At 39.0% G+C, this 15947-nt stretch overlaps 1 long non-coding RNA gene and 1 pseudogene across 1 annotated transcript; both read right to left on the bottom strand.

Moving 5' to 3' along the window:
* Positions 1-478: 478 nt before the first annotated feature.
* On the bottom strand, positions 479-3346 carry LOC113303663. Its single transcript, XR_003337652.1, has 3 exons — positions 1675-3346; positions 925-1009; positions 479-646 (listed from the first exon to the last, which is right to left on the bottom strand). It is a non-coding gene; the product is annotated as an uncharacterized LOC113303663 (long non-coding RNA).
* Positions 3347-11503: 8157 nt separating this feature from the next.
* LOC113306284 lies at positions 11504-12526 on the bottom strand (annotated as a pseudogene).
* Positions 12527-15947: the final 3421 nt, after the last annotated feature.

Genomic DNA, 15947 nt, shown 5'->3' with positions numbered 1-15947 from the left:
CTAAATCATTTACTTAAACAATCAATTAAGAAATCTGCTACAAAATTTATCCCAAAACTAACCCCGCTCAGAATATATATACATGAACTTCTCTTAAATGATACATATACAATAGTCATTTGGTTTACAGATACAATAACATAATAAACATATCAGAAGTTAACTAATTAATGGAGTCAACACTTGTGGATTTCGCTGCATAACTCTGATCTGTCTCTGAAAACTGAAAGTGGGGATAATTAACATTTAACTTATAAGTAATCATAAACAAGATTAAGAAATATAATAATGTTTTCCCAGACAATAAATAGTGACCAAGTCAATGAGATACATAAACAAGAATATGGACAAGCACTTTCTTCAAACAATGTATACTATGGTTGTGCAATTCCGAACTCGCAAATCCATACCTAATCGTAAATATGGATGTCGACAATTCCGAACTGGCAAACTGTCGACCGATATAAGCATAAAAGCTGAATTCATGTAGATATAAATTTGAAAGAACATATCCTCACAGAAGTAAACAAACATGTATATGGACAAACTCGTTCTTCAAACAATGTATAATATGGTTGTGCAATTCCGAACTCGCAAATCCACAGCTAATCGTAAGTATTGATATCGACAATTCCGAACTCGCAAACTGCCGACCAATATATTATAAAAGCTTTAGGTATAAATGTGAAGGAGCGTATCCTATATACCACACGTGGAAATTCTTATTTCCCATAACAATTCATATGACAAACAAACATTACAAGTCCTTTCCAAACCATGGAAAGATTAGCAAAATCAACAGAAGTATAGTAATGCAATTTAAACAAAATATGGAATGCACACTAGACAATGCATGAGTTTTTTAAGCATAAACTTTTGTAAAAGAAACAACAATGGTTACAAAAGAGTTAAATGTATTCCCACCTCTTTTGATGACAAGCCACGCCTACCTCGATATCCACGATCCACCGGCTCATCCTTTGAATCGATCGTTGTTACTATAGACTAACTGTTAATCACACAAAAACTCTAATAATCTAGCCAAAAGGCTCACACAAGAATCATACAAGTCTTTCTAATGATTCTAGACCCATTTAAGGTTCTACATCTTTTATTTATCTATATTTAGCATAGCTAATGTTTACTAATTTAATTAGGTTGATTCTATGGTCCATAACTATGCCTTTTGAATATCTAAGACTCTGCTGAAGGAACCAAAGGTCAACTCATACCACAAGAGGTCCAAAACATCTAATTAAAGAAACTGTCCCTAAGCCCAAGTCCACTAAACAAGCCCATTAAACTAAGGTCCACATATATCTGAGTCAACTAACGGTCACTAACTGACAACATGTCAACAAACAGTCAGCGTCAGTCAAAGGTCAGCGTCCAGGATCAATGGTCAAGGTCGGGTCAAATGTCTAACTCGGTCAACTGAGTTTACTCAGGTCAAAACAGGGAATTCAATGAGTTACAACGATTCAACTCAGTCAGACTAACTGAGGAAGCTAAACAATCTAGTCAGACCTTTGTCTGACAGTTCAACACAAGGCCTAAACTTAAACTATTACAGTTTCAGTTCCTACCACATATACTTCTTCTTTATCATTTGAACTTCAATTCAAAAATATAAAAAAACTTCAAACTTCAATTACAATTACAAACTAGGCTTACCTGCAATTGCAGCTTTTAGCAACACATTCCACTAAACTGAATCACCACCAGTTTCGGATCAACTACAACTAAAATTCAATACCACCACTACTTGCAACTCATTACATTTATCTACAACTGCAAATCTACTTCTGGCCACTTGCAGTTAATCATTTATCACAGACAACACCATATCCAGTTCCTGCTCTTTACAATGAATACCAACAATTCATTCATACACAATCCATCCCAACAGTACTACACTAACTTACCACCATTACCATTCTGTTCAATCTTAACTCAACACAATCAATCCTAGAACCACTATGAGCTCTTCTCTGGATTGCACAATCAAACAAAACACATCAGCACCATCACTATATCAACCACATCTTCTCTAATTACTACCACCTGCATAATAACTTACAGTTTCAATTACACAACTCCAGTCCACCAACAACCCATTTACTTGAGACTCTCTTATCCAACTCCACCTCCATCTCATCTGCCACTGCACACCACCTGCAATTCTAGTTCTTTAGATACATTATCACTAGGCTCATTTACTGCAACCATTTGAGCTAAACAAATTCTGCAAATCCCTAAGCATTCATCTATAGCCACCATCACCAGCTGCAATAAAACAACCCCCAGTTCTTCCCAGCATGTATGACCACTATCAATTCTCATTACCTCCTTCACTGTCACTCAACACAATTTCATCAATTCACCATAGAATTATCAACAACCACGGAATCTTACTTCAATTACAGTCCCCTTCATCAAACATCATAATCTTCTTAATCAACTTTCTTTTCAAATAGATATACATCTCATACAACTCATATCCACGACCACCAACAATTCCATATAAATTCTTAATTCATTAAGAAATTTATAAACTCAATAACGAACTTGAACAGATTAATACTCATAAAACAATTACCTCAAACCAGCTTCGCCCAAGCATCAAACAGATCGGCACTGAAATTAATTCCATCATCTTCTTATTAACACAATCAATCCCTAGCCTTCATCTGCAACACTAGTTCTCAGAACACAAAACCCATTTCTAATCTTCTCCCTAAGATATCGATTCCATCTTCTATTTCATCCAGAAACCCTAACTTCATCCAATCAATCAATATCCAACACAAACCCTAATTATGCAATTATCTTAATCAACTCTAATCTTATCTTCAATGAATTACAGAACCCTAATTCCTTCATCCTTCCTTGTGAACCGAAATAGAACACCCAATTCTTCTTTATTGTTCTCGATATACAAAACCCATCTTCAATTCCCCATTTCTAAGGTTCAATTTCATCTTCTATAACTTCGTTGAGATATTTATACGAAACCCTAACTTCACTTCCTTCTTCGATTTCTTTCATAAACAGCTTCACAACATCAATCAATCGAATACCCTTTTGTTCTTCATCAATCTACTACTCTAAACATCCATCAATTCTATAAAATTTCCAATATCATAAGAAAACCTAATTGATTCTCCCTGATTTTCCTTTTCTTGTAATATGAATCAACTGCATGAATTAACACCACCACAACCAGCCAGTCTTGATCTAATCAAACCTATTTCGATCTCAGAACTCTAATTTATCTCTCAAAATTATTTCTACCAGGATGAACAGAGAAGAGAAGACAGAGAGAAGGAGAGAAAGAACGAGAAGAAAGAAGAAGAAAAAAAGAAATAAAAAATAATAATGAACTTCTCGAGGTGAAGATAAGTCCGACCTAGCTGCTGAGACACCCACTCCCTTCGACACGTGCATCCACAAGGGTAATATCCAAAATTACTATTTTACCCTCCGAAAACAAATTGATAAATGTTCTTCACCCAGTATCTGAACGACACGTTCGCGTAGTCCATTCTGCGCAACTTTTCGAGACCTATCCAACGGTACTAGTTTCGTATCTAGATCGTTGTTAGATTAGTTTCTATTAGTTAACGTTCGAGTTACACTAATCGAGTAATTAGCGACTAAGACGTCCCTTTACTAGTCTAATAGCGTTGACGTCCTTGAGGATCCTTACACGCACAACCTGTAATATTTCAATTATAAAGATAAACAATATAATGCGGAAATAGAAATAACACAGACACCAGAATTTTGTTAACGAGGAAACCGAAAATGCAGAAAAACCCCGGGACCTAGTACAGATTGAACACACACTGTATTAAGCCGCTACTGACACTAGCCTACTACAAACTTACTTCGGTCTGGACTGTAGTTGAACCCCAATCAATTTCCCACTGATCCAAGGTACAGTTGCGCTCCCTATGTCTCTGATCCCAACAGGATACTACGCACTTGATTCCCTTAGTTGATCTCACCTATAACTAAGAGTTGCTACGACCCAAAGTCGAAGACTTGAAATAAACAAATCTGTCTCACACAGAAAAGTCTACAGAATAGATAAATATTTCTCCCACAGAAATACCCACAAGTTTTGTTCCGTCTTTTGATAAATCAAGGTGAACAACAACCAATTGATAACCTGGACTTATATTTCCGAAGAACAGCCTAGAATTATCAATCACCTTACAATAATCTTAATCGACGCAGAAAAAAAAGATATTGTGGAATGACAAACAATGAGACGAAGATGTTTGTGATTACTTTTATATCTTGCCTATCGGAGATATCAACCTCAATCCAATCTTACTCGTACGATAGAAAATGCATGATCAGATCACACAACTACGAGAAAGTAGTATCGGTCTGGCTTCACAATCCCAATGAAGTCTTTAAGTCGTTAACCTGGTTTTTAAGAAGAAACCAAAGTTTAAATGAGAATCGACTGTAGCCAACACAACTAGTATCACACGTAAGGTGTGGGATTAGGTTTCCCAGTTGCTAGAGTTCTCCCTTATATAGTCTTTCAAATCAGGGTTTGCAATCAATGTTAGCTTGGTAAAAAAGCATTCAATATTCACCATTAGATGAAAAACCTGATTAGATTCAAGCTAATATCTTTCAACTGTTAGATCGAAAACTTATCTTGTTACACACAAATGAAATGCACGTTTCTAGGTTTGTGTAACCGTACCCAAACATGTACATTTGTTGGTTCAAAAATAGTTAACCAAATGGTTAGCCATATGATCACTTTCATATCAACCATATTCTTCTTCACCATAACTAGTTCAAATGACTCAAATGAACTAGTTAGAGAGTTGTTCAATTGCAAGGAAATCTTATGTAACTACACAAGACACAATTGAAGCAAAAACGATTTGATTCACTTGAATTGGTTCATGAACTTTTAGTCACGGTTTGCAAACTGCATTCCTTAGTTTATATAAACATAAGTTCAAAAACAATCGTCTTTAGATATAACCTAACTCAAGTTCACGGACTGGGTTCGCGGACTTAAGTTCCCGGAAGGAGTTCTCAAACTCCAGCAGATATTTTCGGGACGAGAACTTCTGCCAGTTCGCGGACTGAGTTCAAGGCTCTATTTCCGGTTCTCTTGATCAACAAAGTTCGCAAACTTCGGTTCAAAGAATAAGGACTTATACATATATGTGTTTTCACAACAATGCTTATATCCACCATTGTTTATATAATCTAAACTCTCATTTCAATCATTGAAACATTCTTAGAAGACGTTATATAGTTGTTATTCACAAACCATTTTTCGTCAAAGCAATTTTCAAAGTGATTGAAACATAGCATGACTTTCGTCACTAGGTAAAGATGAACTTGGTTAAAGCGAAAGCTTACCAACACATATTTCGAGAAATAGATAGGCGAGATATACTTGGCTCGAAATAGAAAATTGTATAATCAAAGTCTATATAGCAAAATGACTTTTGTCTCAAAGTAGGAGATACAGTAGATAGACTTTTGAGTGATAGATAAGTTCAAGTCTCCATATACCTTATTGTCGATGAAGTTCCACCAGTTCTTTGAGTAGTTCTTCTTCTTGTATGATGATCCGCCATGGAGTTCTTGAGCTCAACTACACTTTCTATCCTAGTCCGAGACTTAGCTATAGTAGACTAGAAATCAAGACTTATAGTTTTGATCACTAACATTGACAAACATACTTGAGATAGAAACGCATGCGAGGTCGACCGAGTAATGCTCTAACATGTACGGTGTATGATAAACACACCTACACATCCCTTGAGTTTATTTAACACCGGTATAGGTGGGTTGGGCGTGTGATGAACGCGCCTACTCCCTCCTTGAATTTATTTAACACCATGAGGTGAGGGTAGGCGAGGCGTAAGATGAACGCGCCTATTCCCCCCTCGAGTTTATTTAAAACTTTGAGGTACAGGTTGGCGGGGAGTAAGACGAGCGCGCCTATTCCCCCCTCGAGTTTATTTAAAACCTTGAGGTACAGGTGGGCGAGGTGTGAGATGAACGCGCCTACACCTCCCCTGAGTGTATTTAACACCTTGAAGTACAGGTGGACGGGGCGTAAGATGAAGTGCCTACTCCCTCCTTGGATTTATTTAACACCGTGAGGTGCGGGTGGGAGAGACGTAAGATGAACGTGCTTATTCCCCACTCGAGTTTATTTAAATCCTTCAGGTACAGGTTGGCGGGGCGTAAGACGGACGCGCCTATTCCCCCTAGAGTTTATTTTAAACCTTGAGGTACAGGTTGGCGGGGCGTAAGGCGAACGCGCCTACACCTCCCTTGAGTGTATTTAACACCTTGAGGTGCGGGTGGACGGGGCGTAAGATGAACACGCCTATTCCCCTCTTTTCTCTCTTTTATCCATTGGTCGGCCTTAACCTTTTCGTTATTTGTCACAGTTGAGCAGGCGTCATTGGCGTTCATACTACCTTTCATCAGTCAATCGGATGCCATTGGCATTCCTGCAATTTTTCAATCGATCGGGCGCCATTGGCATTCCCACATTTACATAAATTTGTCAGCCGATCGGGTGTCATTGGCATTCCCGCGAATTTTAATCATTCGATCGGGTGCCATTGGCGTTCCCCCAACTTTTAGTCAGTCAATCGGACGTCATTAACATTCCACAACATTTTGTCAGTCGATCGGGCGCCATTGGCTTTCCCGCAACCTTTGGTCAGTCGATCGGACGCCATTAACGTTCCGTAACCTTTTGTCAGTCTATCGGGAGCCATTGGCTTTCCCGCAACCTTTTGTCAGTCGATCGGACGTCATTAACTTTCCACAACCTTTTGTCAGTCGATCAGGCGCCATTGGCTTTCGCGCAAACTTTTGTCAGTCGATCGGGCGATATTAGCATTACCGCAACCTTTTGCTAGTCGATCAAGCGCCTTTGGCAATCCTCCGACCTCTTTTTTTTTGTAATCAACTCTAGAGAGATTTTTTTTTTCTTTCGAAATCATTTATAAGGGAAATACATCACAGATTATGTTTTTCTTTACCCGTTGTTCGCTATCGCGCTTTTACATTTAGCTCACCGGTTTCCTTTGTTCTTAATGACACGAGAAAGGATCTTACTCGATCATTTTTCTTGTTACCTCGAGCCCTCCATACTCACGTTTTCTTTCAAATATGCTCCTTATTGTGAGACATTCAACTGTCAGGTGTCCCATCCTCCTATGATAATGGCAGTACCTTGCGGCGTCCTTATTCATTTTATTGAAACCTACCACCGTCGGTGGCAGCTGAACCTCGCCCCCAGCGACCCATTGGTTGAGGATCCGAACAGTTTGTTCTCTTCCGTATGGTAGTGAAGGAGGAGATGGTCTTGAATCCTTTCTAATCCATTTGTTTTTCCTTTGGGTGAGGTCCCCCTCTTGTCGTCGGCTTCTGTTTTCCTCTTTGTTATTAGACTTGTAGGGGACTACGGATATGGTACTTACAGTATAACGCCAGTTAAGGTCTGTGGGTGGTTCTTCCATGCAGTCGGAGATCCTTTCGGCAGATTCCTCTAGTTCAACGAAGGTTTGGAATCTGAAGTTGATCAAACTCCCTCTAAAGGACTGAATCATTCCCCATACGCATATTTCCACGAGTGATTCTTCACTAATGTCTTCATGACAATCCAGTGCCATTCATCATAATCTTGCAATATATTTCCCTATTTCTTCGCATGTCCTCTTTCCGCCTCTGTTCAGGTCTATGGACGTAACTTTCCGCTTGGATGAATAGAACTTGCCCATAAATATCGAGTACATAATGGGCCAAGAGTATATGCTCTCCTCCTTCAGGTTATCGTACCAAGTGAAGGATGTTCCTGTCAATGATTTGGGGAATTCTCTTAAACACAGTATTTCATCGACGATTATATCGTTCATAGATGAGAGAAACCGGCTGACATGTTACCGCGCATTACCCTGTCCATCGTAAGTCTTAAACTTGGGAGAAACGTAATCCTCGGGGTACTGATATTCCCGGACACTTAATGGATATGGGATGTTCGTTTGATGGTGGTTTTCTTGCTTTGTGATATGATATATATGCTCCAAGTACTCCGCCATTTACTCCTGTGTGATTACTTCGGACTTGGTGTTCTGATGTTTTTCTGATTCCATTACTTCCCCAAGTGTTCCTTGGCCTGCAATCACAGCTTGTGTTATCCATCCTTCCAATGCTTGTCTCTTTTGCAATCGCTCTTCTAATTATTTCTGTATACTTTGCATGCCCGAGGTTGCAGGTTTCGATTGTCGAACTACTTGTACGTCTTCTTTGCGCGAGGTATTTGTTTCTCCATTTTGGTAAGTGTCTTCGAACTGTTTGTCCGCTCTTTGATGTGGTGTGTCTTCCTCGCTATACCCTTCCTCTATGATGACCTCGTCGAGGTCGATAGGGCGGTTGGCTGGTTGATTTCCTGCCGCACCAGGATTACTGCTACTCGGCTGCATCATGATGGACTAGGCACGAGCCTCCGGGTGTGGTCGCCAAATGTTAATACCGGAATTCTCGTTCGGTCCTACCTGTCCTAATACACCAAGATGACCTCACTTTTCTTAGAATAGTATGAGAGAGAGTTGTCCTTCAATTGTACCTTGTCCTTTCTTATGTAGTCTTTCCAAAAGCCCCTTTCTTTTTATGACATCTTGTCATGTGTCCTGAACCTCCTTAATTAATGTTAATGCCATCCTTTCCCTAATGTAACCTTTTTCTTTTCCACTAATTCCCATATTATCCCTTCTGCATTATGGGGATCCCCTTGGTGGACTTGGGCTCAGTCCCCAGGTCCCCATGTTTCTTCTTGGGACATCCTCCTCCTTTGAGGCATACCAACCTAATTAGGGGAGGTTATTTTTCATGTATCAACAATATGCGTTTTTATTTTCGCTTTGCAGGGGTTCAGAATTCATGATAATGTTGCAGTTGTAACAACAAAACTGAAAGAAAAATGTTATAAAATAAATTTCTGGAAAGCTTATAAGAAACACTCAAATGAATGCAAACAGAGGACAGAGTCACGTGTTCAACACGTTGTCCTTAACACGATAGTTAACCTGTACGCCTCAAGAATGAGTGATTCCTATACCCTGTGGTCAAGTAATATCTAGGATAAAACTGCCTGATGCAAGCACTATTAGCACTACAGTACTTGCCCACTCTTACGAACTCAACAGCAATGGCACAGAAAGAAAGTAAAAACCACACAAAGAGAGAAAGAGGAAAAGAAGAGGATAGTAGCTCTTCTGGACACAAATTGAAATGAATAAGTCAAGTGGTTTGTATAAGGGAGAAGAGAGAGATCGAATTGATTGAGCATTAGTAGCGAATTAAAGACAAAATAAATTCGAATTAATTTCAAGTTTTTCATAACAGCAATATAACGGTCATTGCCCATGCCCCAGATTTTTCATAACAACAAGATTTTTCATAATGTCGACACAGAAAAATTTGGAAACAAAATAATTCCCAAGACGGACGACGGCGTGCGTGCTTCTGTGCGAAGCATCGCGCATGTGTGAAATGTGTGGTTGCACCAACTAGCCCATTGCCTAAGTCCTCTCCCTCACAAAAAAGTGTGAATGACCCAAGGACTACTCTAAGAATGAGTGATGCCTATACCTTGTGGTCAAGTCGTATCCAGGATAAAACTGCCCGATGCAAGCACTATTAGCACTACAATACTTGCCCACTCTTACGAACTCAACAGCAATGGCACAGAAAGAAAGTAAAAACCACACAAAGGGAGAAAGAGGAAAAGAAGAGGATAGTAGTTCTTCTGGACACAAATTGAAATGAAAAAGTCGAGTGCTTTATATAGGGGAGAAGAGAGAGGTCGAATTGATTGGGCATTAGTAGCGAATTAAAGACAAAATAAATTCGAATTAATTTCAAGTTTTTCATAACAACAATATAACGGTCATTGCCCATGCCCCAGATTTTTCATAACAACAAGATTTTTCATAATGTCGACACAGAGAAAAATTTGGAAACAAAATAATTCCCAAGACGGACGAGGGCGTGTGTGCTTCTGTGCGAAGCACCGCGCATGTGTGAAATGTGTGGTTGCACCAACTATCCCATTGCCTAAGTCCTCTCCCTCACACAAAAGTGTGAATGACCCAAGGGCCACTCTAAGAATGAGTGATGCCTATACCCTGTGGTCAAGTCGTATCTAGGATAAAACTTCCTGATGCAAGCACTATTAGCACTACATTACTTGCCCACTCTTACGAACTCAAAAGTAATGACACAGAAAGAAAGTAAAAACCACACAAAGGGAGAAAGAGGAAAAAAAGAGGATAGTAGCTCTTCTGAACACAAATAAAAATGAAAAAGTCGAGTGGTTTATATAGGGGAGAAGAGAGAGGTCGAATTGATTGGGCATTAGTAGCGAATTAAAGACAATATAAATTCGAATTAATTTCAATATTTTTCATAACAACAATATAATGGTCATTGCCCGTGCCCCAGATTTTTCATAACAACAAGATTTTTCATAATGTTGACACAGAGAAAAATTTGGAAACAAAATAATTCCCAAGACGGACGACGGCGTGCGTGCTTCTATGCGAAGCACCGCGCATGTGTGAAATGTGTGGTTGCACCAACTAGCCCATTGCCTTAGTCCTCTCCCTCACATAAAAGTGTGAATGATCCAAGGGTCACTCTAAGAATGAGTGATGCCTATACCCTGTGGTCAAGTCGTATCTAGGATAAAACTACCCGATACAAGCACTATTAGCACTACAGTACTTGCCCACTCTTACGAACTCAACAGTAATGACATAGAAAGAAAGTAAAAACCACACAAAGGGAGAAAGAGGAAAAAAAGAGGATAGTAACTCTTCTGGACACAAATTAAAATGAAAAAGTCGAGTGGTTTATACAGGGGAGAAGAGATAGGTCGAATTGATTAGCATTAGTAGCGAATTAAAGACAAAATAAATTCGAATTAATTTCAAGATTTTTCATAACAGCAATATAACGGTCATTGCCCGTGCCCCAGATTTTTCATAACAACAAGATTTTTCATAATGTCGACACAGAGAAATATTTGGAAACAAAATAATTCCCAAGACGGACGACGGCGTGTGAAATCTAAGTCCTCTCCCTCACACAAAAGTGTGAATGACCCAAGGACCACTCTAAGATCAAAAAATTCAATACTTATGAAGAGGTATCATCTTTAATTTCCCCTGTGTGGGACTAAAAGTTCATTCACAAATAGTGAAAATGAGCTAGTGTCCTAGGTGATCAATATGACCTAATTTCCAATCCCACCAGGACCAAAACCCAAACATATGTGAACCCATTTTCTCTAACAGATAATTATGAAAATGACGAAGAAGAAAGGAATCCCAAAGCCTCATTTTGGTTTAAGCTTTATTTTGAGTTTCCAGTTTCTAGCTTTATAGACTGCGTTGTACAAAATTATCAAGAAATGAATCCAGTTAATTATTGTTTTAGTTCACATCCAAATTTTGCTCAGTAGTAAATCCAAAGTCATTAACATGCAAAAACCAAGTTCCATTTAAGAATACACACATCAAGTTTCGCTCTGTTACAATCAAAATTTATTTCGACAGATTCATAAGCACACTAGTATTCCTTGCTTTCCTTTTTCTCTGGTTGGTCTTCAAAAGTAAGAAGAGATGAGAACCATTTTTTCCAAGGTGCATTTTGTTGTTGTTCAATCCACGACATGAATGTTCTGTCTAACAAGCAAAACATGTTTACATAAAGAAGTTGATATATCACCGGAACGAATCGAAAATTCACAAATTGCAGGATCGGTCCAAATGCAAGTCCTACAGCCAATGCAGGTATAAGATCCCTCTTAACATCTTGTTGAACTTGAGCTACACTCTTGCCAGTGGAAAATCCTATGTAAGTGAAGAATGTGACCCCATATAATGGTCCGAAAATCAAACCATCAAGTGCCAGTTTACCAGCAACAAATCGTAATGATGTTGGTTGGTATTTTAGTCGTGATCTCATTAGTTTATCTAGACCTTCATACCAGAAATGGCCAATTGGACCAACAAATCCGAAGCCAAACCCGCTAGTGATAGCTGCTCTTTTTTCAATTAACCTTGAATTTTTCGTCATCATCATCGTCATCCTGTTACAAAGTAAAGTCATATAACTTCAGATGTGCGGGGCCAAAATGGGCAAAAATGAATACCCAGTTTTCCATTGAAATCAATGGATATCAAAATCCCAATAAACAATCCAAAATTGAACACCAGATGAGTGAAATACTTACATGGGTTTGATTTGGTTTTATCCTTCTAGAGTGAGTTATGGTCTGAGCAGCAGTATCTCCAAGTCCCCATAGAATATCGGAACTGATGATTTGGGTCTTAACTGGATGAACTGACAAACATGTCTGATACCATTTCCAGAACTTTAAGAAGATCAATTGATGGGTTCGTTCAAAGATAGTCTGAGGATTGAGAATTTCGGGTTCTTGCAGAAGAAATCACCTGCAGGGGGTTTTAATGGAGTTATGATGATTGAGTTGGTCCAATGTGGAAGGCTTTCTTAAAAGAAATGATATAAATTAGAAGAAATGATACAAAAATTCAAGACCGGAGAGCTTTTGCCGACAGCAAACGTGATACACGTGAAAAAGACTAACATCATGTTCAGTTCACTATGTGCACTGACCTAATGGCCACGGGACAGGACACGGTGGTCTTCCTCTACCATTCAAAAAAGTGCTGATGAACTGGGCGCCGTTGTGGTAGTATATTACTCTTGGCCGGTGTCAATTGCAGGACAGTCACGGAATTCTCTACCGATTACAAAAGAGCTATAACCAATATATGGGGCTTGAATAGGATTTTGGGGGTTAATATGATAGTTATAACCAATATGTGGATATGGGGATCTCATCTATGTAAAAGTTTAAAACTATCTTCGATTTTAACTTATCACTTTTTTAACATATCATTAACTAATTAATCTAGTAATAAAAAGAATGGCCGAGATGTGTGTTTGGATGATAATGGGGTCTCACCGTTCACAGGAGGGGGTGTTCGTACCTTCCAACCAGGTTTGGCTTGGAGCAACGCTATTACTCGTAAACACAAGAAATATTTCGACAAATACCTGGCTAAGGTTATGGTTTCAGTGCTTTGGCTTTTACGACGTTGGGTGATCTTGGGGATGACTTGGTGATTTTCTTGCAAAGGCTGCATAATGTCATGTCCCTTGTCATGACCTATTATGGGCTAACCATCTTCTGTAGGTGCTCTTAGTAATTCGTAGGTGCTTTTAATTATTAGTAGATGTGGCTCAGACTCATTATGTGAGTGTGTGGATCACACGCTGGCCTGGCGAATGTCGCCTTTATTATTGTGGTTGGCTGCAGGAAGAGGGGATCATGAATTAATCAATTATTGTTGCTTTACTCTCTGCTCTTCCCTCTGTCTTTTTCTTTCGACTAATTCTTCTTCTTCTCTATGAAACCTATTCCCTTATTCTTCTAATCAAACCCTATCAAGAGTTGTTACTGATCACCCATTGTAGTGTAATCACTACAAGTGGTATCAGAGCACTCTATTCTGAGTGACCGATAGCCATGGTGAGTAAAGCTGAGTTCGATGCTTTGGCTAAACAGATAGCTTCAATTATGCAACCAAATGAGTACCTAGCAAAGGAAGTACTAGTGATTAAAGCTAAACAGGATTCACCCTCTCCGCTGATGCTGACTACGATGATGGATCTGTTCAAGACAGAGTCTAAGAAGTTGTTAGACGAATATCGAGAGCAGAATACCAAATCTGGTGATGGTATACTAGGACCTCCGGGAATGAGTAATAACCACAATCGATCTGGGGGTGGAAGCAATATCTCTTATGAGAACTCTAATTTTGCTCATACTCATAAGTTTAAAGTAGATTTTCTTAGATTTGATGGTATTAATCCCAGATCATGGGTTAGGAAGTGCTCTAGATACTTTCAATTACATCAAATGAATGAGGGACAAAAAGTACATGTAGCTTCTATGTATCTAGAAGGGAAGGCCGACATTTGGTTTCAAGATTATCAAGTGGGAAAAATATCATATACTGGGAGGTATTCTTTAGAAACATATGTTCAAGGTTTCAAGAACTGGATCATGACGACATAGTTGGAGAATTTAACAAGCTGAGCCAAACAGGTACGGTGTTGGAGTACGAAGAGTTATTTGAAGAGCTGAAGGCTTTGATGCTGGCTAAGAACATGCATCTAACTGATGATTATTTCACATTTAGTTTTATCAGTGGTTTAAAAGAGGAGCTCAGAATTGCAGTACAAATGTTCTCGCCTACCACCCTCGAGAAGGAAATATACTTGGACCGAATGCAAGAAATATTATTATATAGTAATGCAAAAAAATGTAGAAGCACTAGACCACCTCCAATTTTTATTCCCCAGAACCACAGAAATGTAGTGACTATCCCAAAATCAACATCTCCTATCCCTAGACACTCAACTATGACCAGTCCAAAATTACCCCCAGTGAGAAAGCTCACTTATGCTGAAATGAAGAAAGGAAGGAGAAAGGACCATGTTACAACTGCGATGAAGAGTTTAAATATGGCCACAAGTGCCTCAAGCAGTAGCTATTCATGTTGATGGCAGATGAGGATGAACCAACTAACCCTGAAGAATAAGCACCTCCCAATGCTCTATTCATACAATAAGAGGTATAAGAAGAAGTGGAGCAGCTATTCATGTTGGTGGCAGATGAGGATGAACCAACCAACCCTGAAGAACAAGCACCTCCCAATGCTCCATTCATACAAGAACAGGTATAAGAAGAAGTGGAGATTTCAGTCCATGCCTTGTCAGGTAATACTTCTCCTAGCACCATCAGGATACAAGGAAAGACTATGAACAAGCAGTCAATTACCATATTAGTGGATAGTGGCAGTACACACAGCTTTATAGACCCTGAAATAGCCAAGTTGAGTGGATGTTTGGTAGAGCCAACTCCAACCTTCCAAGTAGCTGTAGCTGATGGAAATAAACTGGTGAGCTCTTCTGAGTGTTCAAAGTTTCAGTGGGAAATGCAGGGCCATGAATTTTATTTAGATATGAGAATTCTTGCACTTGTAGGGTGTGACATGGTCTTAGGAGTTGATTGGATGAAGGGGATAAGTCCAGTTCAGTTTGATTTCAAAAAAATGGTTGTTACATTTCATATGAAAGGGGAAAAGGTGTTATTACAAGGTATAACTGAGAGTGCCAGCATTGCTCTTATATATGGGAAAGAGTGTGATAGATACATGAAAAATCATAAGCATTGGCTAGTAGGACATTTATACTCCATCTCAGGGGAAGACAAGCAAACTTTAATACCACCTACCCTACAACCTCTCCTCAGCACATTTCAAGACATATTTCAATAACCCACAAACCTTCCCCCTACAAGGATCCATAATCACCACATACCCTTACAACCAAATTCATCCCCTCCAAATCAAAGACCATACAGGATACCCTTCATTCAGAAGGACATAGTAGAGAAGTTATTCAAAGAAATTCTATATTCTGGTGTCATCAGACCAAGCCACAGTCCATTCTCATCACCAATTCTATTAGTCAAGAAGAAAGATGGGAGTTGGAGGTTTTGTGTGTATTATAGAAGATTGAATGAAATAACTGTCAAGAATAAATATCCAATACATGTTATTGATGAGCTGCTAGATGAATTGAAAGGGGCTAAGGTTTTCTCCAAGATAGACTTGAGGGAAGGGTATCACCAAATAAGATTTCATCCACATGATATCCATAAAACATCTTTCAAGAACCACCAAGGACATTATGAGTTCCTGGTTATGCCATTTGGGTTTACTAACGCTCCAGCAAGTTTCCAAGCTCTTATGACATATTTCAGCCATACTTAAGGA

Source organism: Papaver somniferum, chromosome 8 (genome assembly GCF_003573695.1).
Source record: "Papaver somniferum cultivar HN1 chromosome 8, ASM357369v1, whole genome shotgun sequence".
NCBI lineage: Eukaryota > Viridiplantae > Streptophyta > Magnoliopsida > Ranunculales > Papaveraceae > Papaver > Papaver somniferum.
The sequence above is the reverse complement of the archived record's forward strand: the minus strand, read 5'-3'. Positions and strand labels throughout refer to the sequence as shown.